This window comes from Vanessa atalanta, chromosome Z (assembly GCF_905147765.1).
Source record: "Vanessa atalanta chromosome Z, ilVanAtal1.2, whole genome shotgun sequence".
Taxonomy (NCBI): domain Eukaryota; kingdom Metazoa; phylum Arthropoda; class Insecta; order Lepidoptera; family Nymphalidae; genus Vanessa; species Vanessa atalanta.
Genome location: NC_061902.1, coordinates 13328921 through 13344035, shown reverse-complemented (window position 1 = coordinate 13344035; position 15115 = coordinate 13328921). Strand labels below are relative to the sequence as shown.

The 15115-nt window shown below is 31.2% G+C and overlaps 1 protein-coding gene across 2 annotated transcripts in view; it reads left to right on the top strand.

Annotated features, from left to right (window-relative positions):
• Nucleotides 1–15115, top strand: part of LOC125076067 (cAMP-specific 3',5'-cyclic phosphodiesterase 4A-like) — a 151392-nt gene that overhangs the window by 97037 nt on the left and 39240 nt on the right. The window lies entirely within an intron of this gene.

The following is a 15115-nucleotide window of genomic DNA, read 5'->3' as shown; positions in this document are numbered from 1 at the left end:
GTATCTCCATGCGAGTTTCCACAATAGTTTCAGTTTCAAAGTCAAGTTTATGAATGATTTTATACATAACGATGAACAATTAGTAAGCTGGTCGACTAGTAGGATTCAAAAAAAATATTTTTTCCTAGGCGTTTAAAATAACGTAAATTATAATTAACTTTATAAAGTTCGGTAAGCATTTTAAACGTAATTTTATTTGATTGAATTATTGTAACCAGCTCGAAACGCCGAACGCCGTTGATTAAATTATTGTAACGAAACGAAATATAATTGTTTTTTTACTAATTTCAATATATATAAATAATGTTATTTTTTATTCACAAAATAATTTTAAATGTTTGTATAATTAAAATAATTAATATCACTGGGCAAAGGTTCCTACTCGTAAAGAAAAGATTGTACGGCTAACTCTATCGCGATTCATGTGTATTTTTTCGAAAAACAGTATGTCTTTCTAAGTTTTCCTTCATCACCGAACGCAAGAGGAATTTTAAATTTGAAAGCATTTGTTTTTGCCCGGATTTGTATGCGCGAGTTTCAGTTACGTTCCACGTATTCAAATCACCGGGCTATGTCGGCCATTAATTTATGTCGTATTTTCTCTGATTATTTATGAATGTTATGTAAAGCATTTGTGATATTGACTCGTGGCTGTTTGTTAATTTGTTGGTTCTGACTGGCGTATAATTAGTTTAAATATGTAATTACTTACTCAAGTCGTATAATTTATTTATTAATCAGATAGCAGTTGCATTAGCACAGATCTAATATACATCCATTTGTAAGATTTATTCTATTTGTATTATTTATTTACGCTGAATTAAATTTTATTTTAGCAGTTTTAAAAAGGTTGATACGCAATTTATCGAATCCTCTTTATGCAATACTTGTTACAACTCTCGGTTCCGTCTAACTTAGGAGCAGTTATTGGGTACCTTATGTTCTTCACAGTACCCCCCTAGCAACGCGTATGCAAAATTTCATGATGATCTGTGTATTAGTAATCTTACACGTATGTAAGCGTGTAAATAAACTCAATGTATTTATAATATTATGACTTATCAAATGTAAAGTAGAAATTGAATTGAAATTGGGCCGAAACTCATCAACATCGTTGTCAATTCATCTAATTTAATTTACGTAAGGGCATTTTTTTCTGTAGCTATGTTTATTTGCGTAAAAAATATTGACGTTGTAAGTTTAAATAAAGTCAACAGAACTGGACCGCGTGGAACGGTGGCGAGAATGCTAGCAGAACGTTTCTATGTTGAATCGCAATTCCGATTATCTCGGCGAAAATGGAACCAACTCTACTGCCTCTAGTGGAGGCAATAAGACGAGGTGTTATAAAATAAATCTTTTATAAAAGTTTTTACGCTCTAAGGTTTTTTTATTGGTTGTACAAAGATTTTAAAGATTAATTGTTAAATAGACAATCGTATAATAATTCCTTTCACTGTTACACTACTACATACTGTAGAGTTTATTGCAAAACAAAAGTTTTTAAATTATGTTTATTATTTATGATCGTTCCCAAAATGAAATCTATTTGAAGCAATTCTCAATACTTCATTAACTATTTCTTTAATTAACTAGGTGTGCTTTGAAGTTACCTCCGCTTGAAATTAGTTATTTTTCATCCAACTCGAATTATAAAGGTGGCGCGAGTCTTATCGGATATTTGTCGACAAACAAATCGAACAAGGTATTGCAACTAGAGCCGTCCATAGAGCCAGTATTTTATTAATTTATTTTGTGAATTATAAACGTTAAACGATCGTTCGTCGAAGCTTCGACTTTAAATTAAAATAGAATAATTGTTTAAAAGAATTCTACTCTTACAGGAATTTATTAGCTGGTAATATTGTTTTTCCAAGCCCGCTTCTGTAGTAAAATTGCATTTAAATTGCCTTAAAAAATAATTCTATATTAACTCTTGTTTCCTTTAACTTTGAAGTAAATCTAGATTAATGTAAATGCAAAACTCTACCTGTTGTTTTGTTACCTTATCACGGAACTAGTCATACTCCAATAAGACTTGGTACTGACGTGGTTCCTGGACGAGGGCATGAGATATTAGGACAGTAGGACGCGATAAAATTGACTGTAATGCAATACTTATTAAAATTTTCCTCTCAATGTTTTCTTCTTATATTTTGAGTACAAATAAACATACCAGCCTCTTGATAGCTTTTATTTTTGTTAAACTGTTTAGTAAATAGATAGATGACTATAAATCCAATAGACGAGAAGTTGATTGTGTTGGTATCATCGTACTATAATTTCTATAAATGTATTCCTTTTTGACGTGAAACAATTAATTGACGTCTTTGTAGTAACACTCGTTTGTTATTTCTATACTACCACACTATTGTGGCAGAACGCTATCCCCTGCTAACAATTTAGCACTTGTCCCATTTCATAAATGTACCACGTTTGTTTGTCTTGACGAGCTGGATAATAATGACACTTTAAAAGTCGATCAGATGGCGGCTAAGAGATACGACTCTATTAAAAATAAGTAATGTGATATTTACTCATTTTGAAAACTGAAAGCTATAAGCGTCAATTTAGAATTCAAGCGATCAATGTACATAAATTGGATCGATGTTCTGAAGTTGATTTATTTACATGATATTTTTTTTTAATTCTGCTAATCTGAATAATGTTTGAAACTGTTTAGTTCGTGTGACAAAATAAAATGTGCAACGGGTGCAAATATCAAAATGTATGACATTTATGTAAATTGTTTTGAATAATATTCGGACGCGTAAAACACGAAACAAGTTAAGTATAGTAATTATAGGTTAATAATGTCTCTGTTAATAATTTGTTAAATAGAGTATTGCTCTGTAAAACATTTAACATTTTCTTATACCATTAGTCTGTTGCCGCTGCGTGAAACTGCATGAAAAAAATATCTTTAGTCGACTTTTACAGCCTGCCGCCCGAGCCAATCCTCCCGGGTTATGTTTATCCTGGTGGGCTCCCCGCACCAATGCAGATGATACGGCTTACGTGCTCGGCTGATGGATGCATATAACAAATATTCTCTTAAGCTCTTCGGTTCGGCTCTTTCAAAATATGCGGATTTAAAAATGTTGGTTCTGTTCTACTCTGCCGAAGCTACGCAGTATCTGCACCAGCAATATACACGTAAAAATTACATACTTTTACCGGATAAAAATCTTCTTAGCGTAAATATATATACATTTTTGGAAACACTCATGGGATCTAAATATGAGAAAATATAATGATTTGCGCTAAGATTTACTTTGAAAAGCGTTTAAGATCCATAAATTAAAATAATTTTCCAAAATACGATATTTCTGGTGAAATGTAATTTACCGACTGCGCTTATAGTAATTAAACTTTTCGCTACAAACTTGAATAATGTTCACAAGAAACTCTCGTGAATAATTTCTCGTATAACAAATTAGTACTGCGTGGGAGTTCGATGCTTCACTGGCCTTACACTTTCACTGAAAAATCTTAGGATTTGGCAAGCCTGACATCCGAAAGAAACTAGGTCTGACTTAGGTATGTCTGAATAGCGATTCAGGAACTGCAACGAAACAAGTAGACGCAACTAAAAGGTCACAAATGAATTTTTCATGTTCAAAATTTACTTTAGTAATATAATTCACGTCACGCCGAAGAAAAATATTAGAAGGAAAATCCTCATGTAAAAAGAAATTTTAAGATACACATTAAATGTGTATGCTAAAAGTGCGGAAGCTATGAAGATTCCGAATACTTTGCTGAAATACGAGGTGACCTTGGCTGCCTTTTGACACATTCGCGGAATCGGGCTTTACTTGAGGCGGGCCTTTAACAAGCTTCTCTTTAAATAATCAAATATTTGAACTGAATTTTAAAAGAGATGCATTCAATCGATTAAATTGAAATCATCTTTAGTTACTGGCGATAATGCAATCTGGTTAATATATAATACTATATTTTATTCGTTTGAGTTCTAGGATTACAAGCATGCAGTTATTTTAGCTTAAAACTTATTTAAATCAGCAATTTTACATAATAATCCTTGTTTTGTTATGGTATTTGTAATGGAACAAGATCAAAGACGTCAACGCTACAATTTGTGTAACAACCAACCGTGTATAGAACTATTCAATCCCGAAGGCGCGCCTTTCCATGTGAAATTTATTATTATCGGCGTGCATTAGTATGAGTGAGTAAAGGTTGTACTTACAAAATGTCTCAAGTATGCGTGAGATGACTAATGACAGATAAAAAATTATCAATAATTTAACATGGATACAGAAACGCGCTAAATACTCTTAAGTATTAGTTTGTTGGTAACCCGCGATGAACAATTTCCATATTTGGAGTTGAAAGAATGATTAACTTCCATACAAACTTATTTAATATTATCTACCTATTTCACCCGCTATTGGAATTTTAAGAGTACTGAAACAGAATGTTGTTTATTCAAATACAGATGCCTCAAAACCGATTACCATAATTCAAACATTGAGAAAAGATGGACGTTTATACAAAACTTTGAACATTTTTTTCCTCAATTACAAAAATACTGATTTGTATTCATTAATATAAGCCAATATACCGATTTTCTTATTTTAATAATTCAAAAAACATTAACTTCTATACAAACTTTATCCCCAATTCTTCTTCACTTTAGTGCCATCCGAGGTGATGAATTTTAAAATAAACTTTCATCTATCCCTATCTCATTAACATAAGCTTAAATACCGATTTTTATATATCTAAAAATCCTTTCTTAGTGCCCACCTACGTTCCGTGAGGAATTCCCGTGTAAAATTTCATCCTGTTTGACTCATCAATTTATTCTGCGTTATGCATTGTAAGTCATTCATTTTAACATTATAATGAGTAGTTAGTAAGTATTTCATAGAAAACAAATCGGCTTAAAAAATGTTATACGCTCTAAAATCTCGGTCGTCTATGTAAATTCAAAACAATGGATTAATCGAGAACAATAGCACAAATTCCATGAAAAAATATGATGTAGTAACAAAATATTCTCTGAATAAAAATTTAGAAAGAGTTATAAATTCGCAATATCAGTGCTATTCTCTTCCCATTTAATACTTTTCACTTTTGAAATTTTAAAACCCGAATGTAATACTCTCTTTCTATTCGTGTATTTTTTTTTATATGTTATGACTATATGATACATTACACGATCGTGTTCCGTGAGCTTCGAGTTTATTATTTCTAATATTTTGACAATATAATATAAACTAATTAAGTTTTCTCTAATAATTACTTTAATAATCACCTGTTAATATTATGAAATTATTGTTTTTTTTAAAACTAATAAATAGTAAAAATAAACCTTATAAACAAGAATATATATTGTTTTTTATTATCTTAAATTTCGTATCTATGCTGTTGATCTTTGAAGAGTTTCTTCATCTGGAGCCAATTCGGGTTCATAATTAGGTTACCATAAAAATATTTGTCATATGAACTGAATTAACACATAACATTTCAACTCTGTGTAATAAGTCAGCTTGCAAGATTTGACCTAAAAAAACAGACAAACATTAGAAGATCTTGTTAACATCTTATTATTACATATTTGTTACATAGATATTTGACTAAAAAACAATAGTTCTTGGGAGTCGTTATTAAGAGACTTTAAATTATCATTTGCTAGCCCTTTATTTATGGTATCTCAGTATCTTGGGAACGTTATCATAAAGAAATAGGCAAGCACCGCTGAGTTTTCGTGTGCTTAGTTGTTGTTGTTAATATTAATAATTCATCTTGTGCTCAACCACGATTGAAAACAACGTGACCGCGTTGTATGAATTTCCCAAATATGTATCCACCGGTCCACTTTGCACAATGAGCTCGGCAGCGGTAATCAAACAAGCTTTTATCCTTCTATTCAATAACATTCCGGCTTTTTATTTGATACTATGATTGTAGTTTTTGCATCAAAATTCACCAGCTACCGACTCGCGGTTTGTTCATTTGGTTATTGCGAATGGATGATTCTATTTTAATTCGACTCCGCTATCTCACTTAAAAATTCTAACCTCGCGTTCCATATTAGCACTTCGCTTTCGTCAAAATAAAACAATAATTTAGTCAGTGGTATAGAGCCAAAATAGCCTTTTATAAAATGAGGTCGATATTTTTACTTTGCATTTTACGTCTAATTTTCTATAAGTAAACTACTTCTTATATATATATATATATATACCTATAAGCGTTATTGAGAAAATGATATGTAAAAAATGTAGTGTCTTATCCTTTCGATAGATCAATGATGAGAGAGAGACATCAATGTTTCCCCCCCCCCTCCACCCTAAACAAGGTTCGCGAGGACGTTTATGTTTTAATAGTAATAAAAATTTCTATATAGGAGCTCATTATTTTTTTAATAATAATATCGGTAACTTTTTTTTTATCAACGATAATATAACGGCTGTCACAATATGTTCTCCAATTTCCAATTATTAAATCAACTTCACCGTAATTAGATTATATAAAGAGTTTTCCAATTATTTATTACTTTACACTCGACGCCACCGATAAAATAAACGGCTTAACACGCTTTAAAAAAATATTTACACCAACTCTACTTAACATGAAACGAGTTTGCTTTTGATATTACGTAGAGACTCTTTAAAAGATCATTTGGGTATTTTCGTCACCACTTCTAACACGAGCTTTATTCTTAATTAAAGGAGATAAAATTATGTCAATATTTGTCTTATAAAATGCTACGTGTATTGAAATTAAAATAAAAACGTGCATAAATCGACTATTGATGTGACTACAATCGTTTTCTCTCAATAAAAGAGAGGCGAAATAATAATTCACGATGAGTTTATATGATACACATGCGTATTAAAAACGTGTTTTTTATAATGTAGTTGGAAATAGTTTACATTTGCACATATAATCCAGTTCCATTAAAATTGGAACTAAACTTACACATTTTCGGTCTAGTGATAGAATAAATGCGTTTGTACCTACCCAGGTGGTTACATCAAATTTGACGAATAAGTAAAATCTTAATCAAGATACGTATAAATTACTCTTTAAGTATACTCTAGTTGTTATAACATAGAATTAGAAAAACATAAAAATAAAAACAAAGTTTCCGTTTAAGAATGAACATATTTATTATTATTATTATAACACATACATATACGCGTCACGCACGCAAAAGAGATTGGGACGGCGTAGAGGAAGCCTGACGGATTCAATATACGATTATTTTACCAACCGCATTGTAATAACCGCCCCAGCCCGTAAAGTCGCCTTACAAGCTCATTCAGAACGGTCAATATGTTGCTAAGTCTTTTGTCAGCGACGTGTGTGATATCTCGCATTTGCTCGACCAAGTGGAGAGAACATTGACACATTTTGCTCTTCGGTTGAACTGGAGTCAACAAGTTAGGAAGAAGACATATGACAAAAATACTATTTCGTAGTCTTTAAACTATCGGAATATATTTTACTACGATCATACTTTTTTCATTTTGCCTAACATACTCTTTGCAGCATAATAATCCGAATGTGTTAAATGCATATTGGTTTATTTTTATTTGTTTAATACGGGAAAAACGTTTGTGTTTTTATTGACAACTATGTTATTGGTTCGATTTTTAAAAGAGCAGTGTTAAATAAACCTGAATGTAGAGATTGATGTATATTTGTGTTTTTGTATATACACGCACATAGACATATATGTATATAATAAACATTTATCGTGGATGCTTTTATTGTGAGAAAAACGATTCACACCAGAATAATTTTATACGACCGAACGCGATTAAATTCTCATAATTTTATTATGAAATGAAATTCACTTGTTTCTTTGTATTTGGACATAAAATAAATAAATATCTTCTCTTGTGGCGTCAAATATGATGTAATTAGTTGAAACCGAACCGCTCACTATCTTATTTTTTTTTAATTATACCCAAAAATCGTCCTTGTATTTCACAAGACCAAGAAATTCACGCTTGTCACGTAAATATATTAAATATAAAGCGGTTGACACCGCGAAGAGCGGCTTATACAATAATACGACGCAAAATCTTCGAAACAAAATTAACAGAACCGTTTTTTCGGTTAAGTATAACAAAAGCAAGGTTTCTTCACTTACTAGTTTAGCATAGATTTATTAGAATTCAAAAGGCAAAGACAAATTTAATAGTTCCTAATAACTTAATTTAACTATTTATTATATTCGTTGATAAAGATGAATGGCAAAGTTATATATTAAATTATTCAGGATATGCGACACGTTCATGAAGCATCACGTTCAGCCAATTAATATGTACATACGTATTATGGATTTTCTAATGCTTAATCAAGGCTACAAACTGATATACATAGCTCCACGTACGCATACGGATGGGCTAATTATTTCGCTTCGTTTGTTTTGTGAAATGTTTGGTGATAGGCGAATAATAACCAGTAACGAAATTGTATAATTCGGTAAGAAATGTGTTTTTTTTTTAATTATTGCATTAATTTTTCTAGACTTATGATTATATCATGTTATATTGTTTCCTTAACTTAACTTGGTTACCCTATTTGTTATGATATACCCAATATTTTGGACCACAGTATGCCACAAATGAATAAACATGTTTAAGATGTTTGCTTTTATGTAATTAGAACAGATTAAATGTTCCCAGTATATGTACGATGATGGAATAAATCCAGATTTTTTCTAGCGCAATCATCAATGTGAAAATTACCCCAAATATGACTGATATAACTGATACAACGCACTTATTTATTTGGGGTTTCTTCGAGCGCAATATTTTATTATTCTGATTTTATTTTTGTTCAGCAAATATTTTGATAACCGATACGATTGGTATTGAGGTTAATTTACGTACGTCACAGGAAATCTTTCCGGTTCCGAAGGCTGACCTGGATTCTATAACCCATTTTAATGGGAACCAACCAATTTGGTTTACCCTCACCTGTCCGAATACTTCCACTGTAATTAAGTTTATCGTTCTAAGATCTTAATGGTTGAATGAGTTTTAACCATTTGTTGATAGAGACGGAATCTTTCGCCGCTGCAGCACATTAATTCTCTACAGATTTTTGGGCGGACGGTTGATATAGAATTGAAGAATCTGTAAAATGTACATTTATATTACCATTATTCATCTGTTAAGTAGTGATGGTGTGACGGAATGGACCAGAACTATACCGAATGAAGACGGAATGGTCTAGAACTATACCAGGTTTTCCATCCGAGCACCGCTGATTTTCATGTGCTAATTTTTTTTTTTTTCGTGCTCGGCGCTGAATTTTGTCCGTAATCTGCGCGTGTTGGTTGAATACCAGCCACATGTATAATTTTATATCCACTAACGCGCTTTGAGACAGCGTGCTAAATAATAAACTTTAAACATAACTTAACTTAAACTTCTGCCCTGCATTGGGGTATTTATTGGGTGTTATTTTTCTTTATGTTAAGTGAAAATCAGCAAAACATAACGTGAAAGGCTAAGATTTGATCCCTTGATCTGTTTAAAATTTTCTTTAAAAGTGTCATCTAGAAAACTGCAACATAGTTTGCTTAAACTGGACAAAATTTGTAGATTTTGTGGAATATCATTAACCGTTCTTAAACATTAGCTTCCAGAAATCTTTAGAATATTTGTCACGGAGAAAACATTTTTAATATTCCAATATATTTTCATGAAGTGCAATAAAGCAAATGCTCTCGTTTTGAAAGTTATTCAAGTGCGAATTAGATACGCTTCTGAATAAGCTAACGGCGATTGACATTTATTTAATAAATTAATAGATCTAGGTCGGATCCTTGCTCACCGTTATGACTACTCCTCGAGAGACGCCTTCGGTCATTCTCTGAGGAACGTACAAGAACAGTAACTTAATTTAATTGAAATTTCATTTAAATTCTTGTATATATTTTAACTTACCAAATTGCACACATTCATATTATGAATATATTTCAGTACATATAGGTAATACAGAACACATCCACTAATTGCTTTGAAGTAGTACTTAGTACATAATTATATTAGGTGATTATAATTTCAATTGATTTCACATTTAATAATAATTGGGAATTGAAGCGATACAAAGCCAAGGTTAATAGACGACCGGTTCGATATAAAGCAGTCGCATCAAACGTCATAGTTCAATCAAATACAGTTAACATTTAATGCAACGTATTTACCCATTTTGACACCCGCGTATCAAAATAGTTAAATACTAAAAGAAATTGTTGGATAAAGCTATTATTTAAAACATGTAAAAGTCTGAAAAATATGGTACTTTGAAATATTAAAATACAGTTAGAAGTTACATTTGCTAAGCCGTCCAAACAAACTCGGAATATTCAGGCAATGTTTTCCTAGAACGCCTGCCGCCAACGATAACGTCTGATAGATTAATACCTAAAATGTTTGGTGAAATCGATTCGCCTCCTACAGCATAATCCTCTTGCAGTTTTCAACTTTTACGCCGATTAATGGTTCAAATTATAATTATATGCGCAATAAAAATAAACAGGAACATTACATTATCTATATAAAATATAAAGTTGATCCTCAAATTTTGTTACACGCGTCCTTAATAGTATTTTATGTTTTCTACCTTTTTTCTAAGTTTATTTTTATTATTCCTGAACTTAATATAATAATTGTTTTTAGTTAATAAATTGTTTTATTTTATTTGCAATTGAAGTTAAGGAATTTAATTTTCTCATACCGTTGTTTATATACAAAATTGTTCGTTAAAGTTGCAACAGCGTCTGAGTCGTTAGAACGTTTTGAATAATTCAAGAAAAAAATGCATCGGTGAATCGGGTTCAGTTAGCGTATCGGTTTTGATAGTTCTAATACAAGCATTATTTCATTCGTTGCGAGTTATCGGTGAAAACTCTCACTGAATTTGAATAAAACCGAAGTTCTTATTTTATCCGACTTTTATTGAAATTTACGTTCCATCCTATAAACATTTTTTTTAATAAATTTGAAAAGTGGAATGGAAGTAATCGCTCTGTTTTTATAACCGTATAGCAATATTTTAGTCTCGAATTCAATACCAACAGAATTAGAATACATGCATTTATATATTGTTTATAATCATTCTTACAGAAATAAATTACGTAATGTTAACACAACGGTTTTCGCGACTGCAGATCCTGTATGTAGCTAAGTACAAAGTTTCCTCAATTCTAACTCCACCCACGACAGATTATGTTATAATTATGAATAGATAATATGTTCCGTGAATAAATTAAAGTTTTCTATCCAGGGGATTACGAGTAGCTCAGAGCTCGCGATGCATCGTCAAATATCCTAATTTCAAAGTTTAGTTTCTGTCATAGTTAATAACATGAATTTGTTGCATTTATATGGATATTAGTCTGCTTTGAACAAGTATAATCAAATATTTTAGAAGACTCGCCCAAGGCGGTCGATCTAAAAAAATATATCCATACATACATACATGCTACAGAAACACTGCGTAGAAGATATGTATGTACGTAGTGTATGGGTACATGAATGTGTGCAAAATTCAAATAAAGAATTATTTAACCGTTTTTATTATTATTTGATCTCTGTTTATTTTTTAAATATTTATTTATCTTCTAAACTTTACTCTTTTCAGAAGGCAATTGCATTCAATGAATAGCAGACGTTTATTCTCGCACAAGACATCTGATTTGTAATACAATAAGGACACTACTTTTACAATAGCAAGGCTAAGTTCCTCTCCTGAGTTTAATCTACTTTATCGAATTAAAGATAGCTTAATGAACGCCTTTTAATATTATTATTATTTTTACAAATTAAATAACGTAAATCGTCTGTTCCAATCTGGACAAATACCACTGACTCCTTTCGCTTAATGTGTGTTGTTTATAAATATAAAAAAAAAACATGCAAAACTGGCAGAGGAAACCAGTATGAATCATATGAAATGCTACACATGTACTCGGCAGCCCTCGCTGGAGGAACGTCATAGAGTAAGTTCCAAAACCATTGATCGGCGTGAGAGTTCACTGTTTTCTTTTTTTTTAGCGGGTGATGTTTATGTTTTTAAGTTAAACGAAATCTAAGTACATAAAAATATACTTTCGCGATCGTGGAACGATTCATATGAAAAAAAAATGTATTTATATTTTATGACAACAAGTTGAAGTAAATATAAATCATAGATATAAAAATTCAAGTTACTTGGAAGCAGCGATAGTACAATGTGGAGACCGTTAGACTGCAAGGTAAAAAATCATTTCACGGGCCGCACCACGTCTTAATAAAAGTCATAGTTCTCGTCGCGGGGTAACTTACATGTCAAGTAACAACTTCAGTTCTTGAAGACGTGTGAAAATTACGTTAGCAAACTCCTGCCGCTTTCAACCAGTAAAGGTTCCCGCGTGACTATGGACTGACACTTATAATACTCTTGCACTTGTCCAATTATGGGACAGTTTATACTTAGTATTGTTATATGGCCGCTGATCCCGAGTTCCGGTGTTCGAACCCCAGGTCGGAAAAATAAAATGATATTGAGTTTTTATATTGAAAAAAATCTCAGTAATAACCCAGTTTCTTAAACTTGGATGTTTGTATACTAACATGTCTCGGAAAGCCCGTCAACCCATCAGACTATGAGAGTGCACGTGTCTTTCATAGTTTGCTTGAGAAGGTCGCCATAGCCGAAATCGTTCAGGATAACATACTTATCAATATAGTATTAATGAACTTGTGATGGTGCAATTTTCTTCATTTAAATATATTATATGTTAAAAACAATGGAAACAAATTCGTTAATATAAAAAACGGATGTAAGCTATTATGAAACTTCATTCCATCCGCTATTTAAAGCTGGGGTGAAGTTGATAAAATATTTAAATTGCTGTTAAATTTAACTTGTTATTTTTACTCGTATAATCAAAAAATAATACTCTGTAAATAAATTGTTCTTTATTAATATTAAACTTGACATATAATAATATATTTCCTATTTATAATATTAATATGGACAGTGAATATTGAATATTTGACTTGCTAAAAGTTATTGCATTTCAATATATAACAGTCAAAATTTATGTGAATGCGTATTGAGCAATTATAGCTTAGCTGCAATTTAAATTCATGGCTAATTAATAATTATATTGATATGAGTTAAAACGTAGGCCTTGTTTATATAATTTTATACGATATTCCTTTGATATACAATATAAGCCTATCGACAGCGATTTTAAATCTCATCATACCTATGAACATGTATAATAAGTTATTTAAGTTTAATTTCCTTGACCACGACGGAAGTGCATGTGATGGAAAAGGCGATTTAGAAGTGAAGCTACCCTAGTAGCGGCATCATATTCAATATTTAATGCTTGAAGTAATCCAAGCAAGTATAAATATATATATAAAAATATCTCTAATAATGTTATATACGAGAAAATCATTCAATTCCAAATTAAAATAAAGTTACAGTTGATAAATATTTCTTGGAGAAAAGAACTTGAGCAATTTTCTCAACCTTCTAGTATTTATAGAAATTAATGTCAAGTAACACAATATTTACAATCTCCTTGTGTATGAGTGGAATACCCACTCGGTTTCAATCTCTTCTCTTTGTTCCTATGAAGCAGTTTATATTATTAATATGTTTTACTTCGAAAGGATAATGAATAAGAAATATATCGTAGAAATTGATGTGTAAAGTTACAATCTTGGTAAGAAAGCGTTCGGTTGATATTGTCAAACTGACCAAGATTAGAATCAAATATCCTTCTTCTCGGAAAATTTAAATTTCAAGAAATCTCTTTCTTAGCGGATGCTCACGTTATTTATATTAAACCTTTCTTCACTCAGAAGTGTATGTAGTGCGTTGGAGGGTTAGCTTTAAATTTAATTTAATCATGTATAATGTCGATTCAATTTTGATTTGATAATTGGATTTTGATTTTTGTTTTAGATAGTCTAGACGAAAAATTTTATGAGTATAGATTAGACTTATTCAATATTTGCTTTTTATAAAAAAGTAGCGACCCGCCCGGCTTCACACGGGTGCAATGCTGATACTAAATACCCTACAAAATGTCTTACAAAGTTAATAGTTTTTCAAAAAAGGATTTTTTTACGACAACACTTCAGAAACCTCTAAAATTATAAGTGTATACATATAAACTTTCCTCTTGAATCAATCTATCTATTATAAAAAATCGGATCAAAATCCGTTGTGTAGTAAATAAAGATCTAAGCATACATAGGGACAGACAGCGATAAACGACTTTGTTTTATACTATGTAATGAAGGCAATAACTTATTAAATATAAAATTGTTGAAAATAATTGGATTAGAGATTGATGCATACGAACAACGGCGCCCAAACAAAACAAACTAAAATGAATAAACCGCTAGTTGGTTTTTCAGAGTGCACTGGTTGAGTTTATGTACGTTAAAAACCTCCATCGTTCGAACGATCCAATACTATAATAATAAATTGACATTGAGGTGTGATTTATTAGTACATCAGTTCGATCAAATCGTCTTGAGACTCTATAAGCATACTTGAACTAATATAAATGTGTCAAAGAACAAAACTTAACAACAAATGTTAAACAAAAACATCGTTAGTTTCAAAGCTCTCAGCTCTCCTACAAAGCTCCTTGAAATTGTAAAACAATCTTAAATGTTTCGTATAATGATACTGAAATGAACTGAAATAAAATAAAAATACCCGGCTATGAACTTGAACACTTTCTATGAAGACTCGCGTAATCTGCCAATTAACAAGCGATACTGCGCGATATCATGAAACTGTTATCATAGTTTTTTTTTTCAATTTCTCCGAGAATTGTCTCATCTAAAATTCTTAATAAACTTATTTTTTAATTAATAATTTTTTATTAAAACAATTATTGTAGAAGATATCTATCGACAGCGGCATTTAGACCACGTTTTCATATCAGGTTAATGGTCCAGATTCTAATTATTCGTTCGGTTTTACAAATTTTTTGGTGTCCTGCAAGAAATAATGCTCTAGTGTATATATATAAACCCGACCTGGAAGCTGAATGGAACTCCTACTTAGGACACGGTTACTGTGATTCCTTATAAAATCTCTT